Here is a 7,225-nt window from a genome sequence, read left to right on the forward strand (position 1 = left end):
TGTCTCTCGGACAGGGACTTGATGTAATTCAAGTGGCTGCTCTGCCCAGGGTCTCTGAGACAGGGACACAGAGAGAGATGACACATTAAAGCCAGCATGACATTAACAAGCCCCCAGTAATTCCTAGATGACTGTAGTTAACTCCCCACATCATCTAGCCTTCACGGTCTCCTCTTCCTTGATCCCTCTATCCCCTATCTTCAACTGGATCTACATCTATACAAGAGGTGTCCAAACCCTGGCTTGTGGGCCAATTGCATCCCCTGAATACTGTAGGTTTACGACAGACCACGGGATAGTTTATGAAATGTGGACCGCATTAGGAAAAATAAACATACAAGAAACTTGTCTGATAAAATGGACCATAACATAATTAGCTCAGTAGTACTCTCTCCCGCTTTGATCTAGTCTTCCCTTCCCTGACATTTCTCCCTACCTCTCCATTTATTCACCACCCTCCACTAAACTCTCCTCCATCCATGAGCTCACTTGTCCTCTTCCCCTCCATCTGCCTTATTGACCCCAATAAGGATTCCATGGTTTATATAACATCATTATGGCATGATTAACCCCTTTCACCCCGCCATTAACCCTCTCTGTCCCCAGAGCAGACACTGCCTGTGGCCAACAACACAAGCAACACACACATAACACAAAACATCAGAGCCCGCCGGCCCTGTACCCATACACATGAAAAGCCCACTTGATTCCAGAGAAGCAAAGGGTGATTTTCCACCAATCCCTAGTCAGAGATCGTATAACAGTCATGTTACTACACGTTTACACCTTGTCAATGAAAGAAACCAGACAGGATGGGTTTTCACATCTTTTACAGAGAGGTTTTAATCTACAACGTGCATTTCAAAGTGTCTTTACAGTTTGTACATTTACATTGAGTGGTTACCCAACCCCAGTGTGATATGTAAACATGCTATCATGGTATATTAAAGTCATAAAACCATGTCTGTACAGAAACCTTATTTAAAGTTAGCATCATTAATCATGCATAATCTATATATTTTGTACAGTACCAGTCAAAAGCTTGGACACAAACTATTTTGTGTGTGTGTGTGTGTTTTGTGTGTTCTACAGCAAAGCTGTCATGAAGGCAAAGGGTGGCTACTTTGAAGAATCTCAAATATAAAATATATTTTGATTTGGTTAACACTTTTTTGGTTACTACATGATTCCATGTGTAATTTCATAGTGTTGGTGTCTTCGCTATTATTCTACAATTTAGAAAATAGTTTAAAAAATAAAGAAAAACCCTGGATTGATTAGGTGTCCAAACTTTTGACTGGTATTGTATAGAAAGTATAACTTAGGCCAGGAGTATTTCCATAGAGTTGTTCCTGGTAAGGAAATACTCCTAGCCTTAAGCATAGCACAGGAGTGAAGATAGGTATAGAAGATAGAGATATAACAGATTTATATCATGAACAAACCAGTAGACTACAGTATCATAACATGAACAGTATGCCATTAAGAGGCATCGTGTGGTTACTCCTTCAGTCAGCCAATGACCACATACGGCACAGAGCTACATATTCTAGATCCGTTTGGCATCATGTCTAGAACAAGAACAAACTTCTCTACTGGCATAATACAGGGGTAGCAACAGAGATGGTAACCAGTAAGAATGTAGTTGTCCTAAGAAAAGGGTTACACAGTAAATCACTGGTTATAATGAGGCAATGCCATTTAAAACAAAAATACAAATACATGTATTTTTCCTGCTTTTGGACAGGAAGATAATAGATGCCAGTAGAAGAGGAAATAAATAATGTGAGTGTGAGAGAGAGAATAGAAAAATTGACAATTGGAGAGAATGAGAGGATAACGGAAACAGAAAGACAACAAAGAAAGGAGAAAAGAGTAGTGTCACGGTTCATGTGAAGAAGCCGATGAGAGGCTGTAGGAACAGTCCCAGAGTTCCAGTGATACACACCGTCACAAACACCCACAGGAAGATCCTGTCAATCACCATGGCTACGTACTTCCAGTCATCCTCCACCTGGGGGGGGGGGACACACAGCTCGTCAGAGGACAGGGAATCACAGATCATTAAAGGCAATTGGAAATACTGTAAGACAAAGAAGGAAAGGGATGTGAGGGGAGGGTTAAGCAGGGAATTAAAAGTTCAAAAGGGAAGTAATATTAATCTCTTTCCCTCTCTCTTTCCCTCCCTCTCTCTGTCCCTCTCTCTTTCCCTCCCTCTCACTTTCCCTGTCTCTCTCCCTCCCTCTCTCTTTCCTCCCTGTCTCTTTCACTCTCTCTCTCTTTCCCTCTCTCTCTCTTTCCCTCTCTCTCTCTTTCCCTCTCTCTCTCTTTCCCTCTCTCTCTCTTTCCCTCTCTCTCTCTTTCCCTCCCTCTCACTTTCCCTGTCTCTCTCCCTCCCTCTCTCTTTCCTCCCTGTCTCTTTCCCTCTCTCTCTCTTTCCCTCCCTCTCTCTTTCCTCCCTGTCTCTTTCCCTCTCTCTCTCTTTCCCTCTCTCTCTTTCCCTCTCTCTTTCCCTCCCTCTTTCCCTCCCTCTCTCCCTCCCTCTCTTTCTTTCCCTCTCTCTTTCCCTCCCTCTCTCTTTCCCTGTCTCTTTCCCTCCCTCTCTCTCTCTTTCCCTCTCTCCCCCTCTCTCTCTCTCTCCCCCCCTCTCTCTTTCCCTGTGTCTCTCTCTCTCTCCCCCCCTTTATTTCCCTGTCCCCCCCCCCTCTTACCCCCTCCCTCTCTCTTTCCCTGTCTCTCTCTCTCTCTCTCTCAAGTTTCAATTCAATTTCTATTTGCGTTATTGGCATGACGTAACAATGTACACATTGCTGAAGCTTACTTTGGATATTTACAATTTTTAAATAATAAGAATCAAAATTGTCAACAGGACAACAGTAACAACAATAACCAAGGGTCAAAATAACCATACATTGAACAATAACAATAAGCATACAGTAGAGGACATGTGCAGGTTGATTGGTCTGTCAGACACTGTCCCTCATCTTATGGCAGGCAGTAATGTAGTGTGCTGCCAACCCACAGCTCTCTCCGTCCTCCCCCAGCAGGATGGGTAGCCTATTCCTATCAGAGAGGTCTTTGAAACCTTGAATAAGTGTTTCAAATTTGGGGAAATTACTAATTGTATTATATTTTTGACATTTTGTCAGGAAATGCAGCTCTGTCTCAGGTTCTGCTGTTGTGCAGTGGTTGCACAGCCTTTACTCTACAGGGAGCCAGGCTTTCATGTGTCTACCCTTCTCAATGGCAAGGCTGTGCTCACTGAGCCTGTACTTTGTCAAGGTCTTTCTAAGGTTTTGATCAGTAACCATGGTCAAATAGTTAGCCACGGTATGCTGTCAATTTAGGGACAGATAGCACTGCCTTTTGCTTGATGCTTGTGCTTATGTTTCCCAATAAGCAAGAAGTTTTGTTTTGACTGTGTTGTAATTTGGTTTATTCTGATTGATTGGATGTTCTGGTCCTGAGGCTTCAGTGTGTTAGTAGAACAGATTTGTAAAGCCCCAGGACCAGCTGGATGAGGGGACTCTTTTCTTTGCCCAGCTCTTGGCATTGCAAGGCTTGGTGATGATATGAGAGGGGGTGTTTAGATGTTTCCAAAACTAAATTGCTCTTTTTTGAGTTTTTGTTATTAGTGGATATTGGCCTAATTCTGCCCTGCATGCATTGTTTGTAGTTTTCCTCTGGACATGTAGGAGAATCTTACAGAACTCTGCATGCAGTGTTTCAATGGGGTGTTTGTCCCATTTGGTGAAATCTTGTTTTGCAAGTGGACCCCACACCTCGCTGCTATGAAGTGCAATTGGTTCAATGACACATTCAATTAGTTTTAGCCTAATTTTAATTTTAATAGGTATTTCAATTTGAATTGGTTTTATAATGGCGTAGAATGCTCTGTGTTCGTTCTATCTCAGTTCATTCACTGCCTCATTAAGGTGTCCAGTTGAGCTTATTTTTAAACCATATGTAATTCTCCCTCTCTCTCCCCCTCTCTCTCCCTCTCTCTCCCTCCCTTCCCCTCTCTCCCTCCCTCTCTCTCTCTCCCTCCCTCTCTGTCTCCCCCTCTCTCCCTCTCTTGGACGGCCGTAAAAAACAGCAAGAGAACAAGACAGACCGAAAGAGACAGAGAGAGAAACAAAATAACAGTTTTCCTTGAGCCCTATAGTGTATATCAGGATTGGGCCAGGTCAGATGTGTGTTTTCCTGAAGCAGCCTGCTGTGGTCCACTACTTCAGGGTGAAGTAATGCCATTGTCTCCTGAAGTGTGTATGGTTGTTCTGTGTGCATCATTTCAACACTGAGATCAGGCCTTACTAAGAAAAGACTGCGAAAAGACTGAGCAACAACAAGCGTATCAGCCAGATGCAGAGAGAGGGGTGAAGCTAACTGAAGCTCTCTCACAAACAGCTTTGCAGATTAAACCAGGTAGAAAGCAGGAATGAGACCCAATGGAGTTTGGCTCTCTATCAGAGAATACCCTGCCTCAGTTGGGTCTGGGTGTGTAAGAATATTTGTGTGTGAGAATGTGTGTATGAAATAGTGTTTGCATGGATTAATGTGAATCTCTGTGTGTAAGGATGTACCGTGTGTGTGTGTGTGTGTGTGTGTGTGTGTACATGGCCCAGCACATTTGCCAATTCCATTTAGCTGAAGTCTAATTACAGCTTGTATTTTATATACCACTTCCACTGGACAAGCTGCAAGAGGGAGAAGGACTAGGGAATGCTTCTGCTCTCTTCAGTTCACTATTAGATGTGATCCAAAACCTCAGCTCACAAAGAACTACACTGCAGAGCATTCATCTGCAGTTACTGACAAATAATTATGTAATAACCCAAAGTGTCCTACCTCTTTGGCCTTGTTGCGCGTCCTCATGTTCTCAGCGATGTACTTGACACTCTCGATGGCTTGTTTGATTTCTGGTGACACCACGGAGAAGGCCACCACTGCGTTGATGTTGGGTGGGGGCGTTGAGAGCTCGGGGCAGTTTGGGTAGGTCCGGCTCAGAAGGGGCAGGAGGAGGAACCACCGGGGGAACGGTGGGGATGGGCACCTCTTTCCCCTTACAGGGGAACTTCGGCTTGTTTTGCACTTCACTGTACTCCACACAGTTCATCGCCCCCACCTGCCCCCTTTCGGCTGCGACCGCACCCCCGTCCACCTGCACACACCCTCCCCCTATCCCTCCCCCTATTCGTCCTCCAATACTGTTTTTCCTCTTCTTCCCCGTTCCCCTCGCTCCTCCCACACCTCCACCTCCAATACTCCCCCCTCCTGTTCCATCTCCTCTCCCACTCCCCACAGAGGAGGGGCAGCCCTGGTCTACAGGCCTCCTCATGAGCATCACCTTGGGTAGCAACCCCAGGAACACAGACCTGACCCAGGCCGGCATGGTGTGAGTCATGGGCGTACGGTAGTGGACGTTCAGCACGAACACGGTGATGACGATGGAGAGGGTGACGAAGATCATGGTGAAGAGGAGGTACTCCCCTATGAGAGGGATGACCAGAGACGTAGACGGGATGGTCTCAGTGATGACCAGGAGGAACACAGTGAGGGACAGGAGGACAGAGATACAGAGGGTCACCTTCTCTCCACAGTCAGAGGGGAGGTAGAAGACGAGGACGGTGAGGAAGGAGATGAGGAGACAGGGGATGATGAGGTTGATGGTGTAGAAGAGAGGGAGGCGTCTGATGTAGAAGGAGTAGGTGATGTCTGGGTAGATCTCCTCACAGCAGTTGTACTTGATGTCGTGTTTGTAGCCCGGGGCATCGATGATCTCCCACTCGCCGCTCTCCCAGAAGTCTTTGAGGTTCACCTACAGAGAGTCAGTAGTATGTTAGCAGTGAAGCAGAGCCTAGTGAGTTCTCTCCTAGAAGGAGATAAAGAGGGTTTCGACTGAGATTACATCATAAAAAAGACCAGGAAGTACTTCCTGTTGAAATGTACTAATAAAACAATAAACTCAGCCACAATTAATTAGCCAAAATCAGCACATTTTCTTAATGTGGAGTTAGCTAACTAGCTAGCAAATGAGTTAGTAAACTAGTTAACCAATGTGATTACTGACCTTTGACCCTATTAGCACCAGGTCGATCTTGGCCTTGTCGTAGGTCCAGGAGCCAAACTTCATGGAGCAGTTCTGGTAGTCAAAGGGGAAGTAGGTGATATCCATGGGGCAGGATGATTTAAAGATGGCGGGGGGGATCCAGGTGATGGTGCCATCAAACTTCAGCAGAGCTTTGGTTTTGTCCTCAACCAGGAAATCTCCCACAGCACTGAAGAGAGGGGAGGTATGATAGTTAGCATATCATTTATCACTGATGGCAACAAAAAAACACCCACAGATCTGGAGAAGAGACAATGAGTGATGGTTAGTGTAGCATTTTGCACTGTTGGCTGAAAAGCAACAAGAAAACATGGATATAATGTACATAGTTAAGATATTGAGCTCACTTGTTATAGAGGACGATGTCCGGCCTCCATATCTTATTGGAGGGCACACGAATGAACTCAAGTCCGTCATACTCAACGGGAAACCATTTCAGCTTGTAGTCATTCCAGACCTGCAACAAAGAGAGGAGAAAACAGATCTTAGACCATATTTTAACAGTGCCTACTATACTAACTGCTGTACTGGGGTTTAGACCTCAGTTCTTAGATCAGATGATAACTTGACTTACATGTCTCAGCCAAAGATTTGTCTCCATAATCTGATTGACTTCATCCTGAGAAGAGATGGGGGAAAAAATGAACATGACGTCATAGCCTGTACATAATCAAGTAATTAGTTCAAAGGTATATGCTTATTTGCTCCATTAATGATGCAGGTGAGTCTCACCACTTTGACCAGCTGGGATATGGAGACCTCAAACTCCACGGTAACAGGGTCAGAGACATTCTCCACTGGTCTGATGAACTGGTTGTATCTCCTGAATAGCTTCCTGAACAGCCTGTCCTCCCCCTTGGATGACAAACAACCTGAGAGGTAGAGAGAGAGAGAGAGAGAGAGAGAGAGAGAGAGAGAGAGTGAGAATCTCCACTCGGGGGGGGGGGGGGGTGCTTTTACAAAATAGTAGGGTGTCTTTTTAAATTACCACCACAAAGAGATTATCCCTTGTTGTCAGGCATTAAATGAAGGGGACTTAGAGGAGGAGTCATGATTCAACCTTTAGCATTTTATCACTTTGTCCACATGAAGGTTTTAATCAATAGCTCTTTGCTG

At 45.0% G+C, this 7,225-nt stretch overlaps 1 pseudogene; it reads right to left on the bottom strand.

Annotated features, from left to right (window-relative positions):
* Positions 1 to 834: 834 nt before the first annotated feature.
* On the bottom strand, positions 835 to 6,893 carry LOC135526394 (neuronal acetylcholine receptor subunit alpha-3-like; annotated as a pseudogene).
* Between the last annotated feature and the right edge of the window lie 332 nt (positions 6,894 to 7,225).

The sequence above is a fragment of the Oncorhynchus masou genome, chromosome 32, assembly GCF_036934945.1.
Source record: "Oncorhynchus masou masou isolate Uvic2021 chromosome 32, UVic_Omas_1.1, whole genome shotgun sequence".
NCBI classification, from domain to species: Eukaryota; Metazoa; Chordata; class Actinopteri; order Salmoniformes; family Salmonidae; genus Oncorhynchus; species Oncorhynchus masou.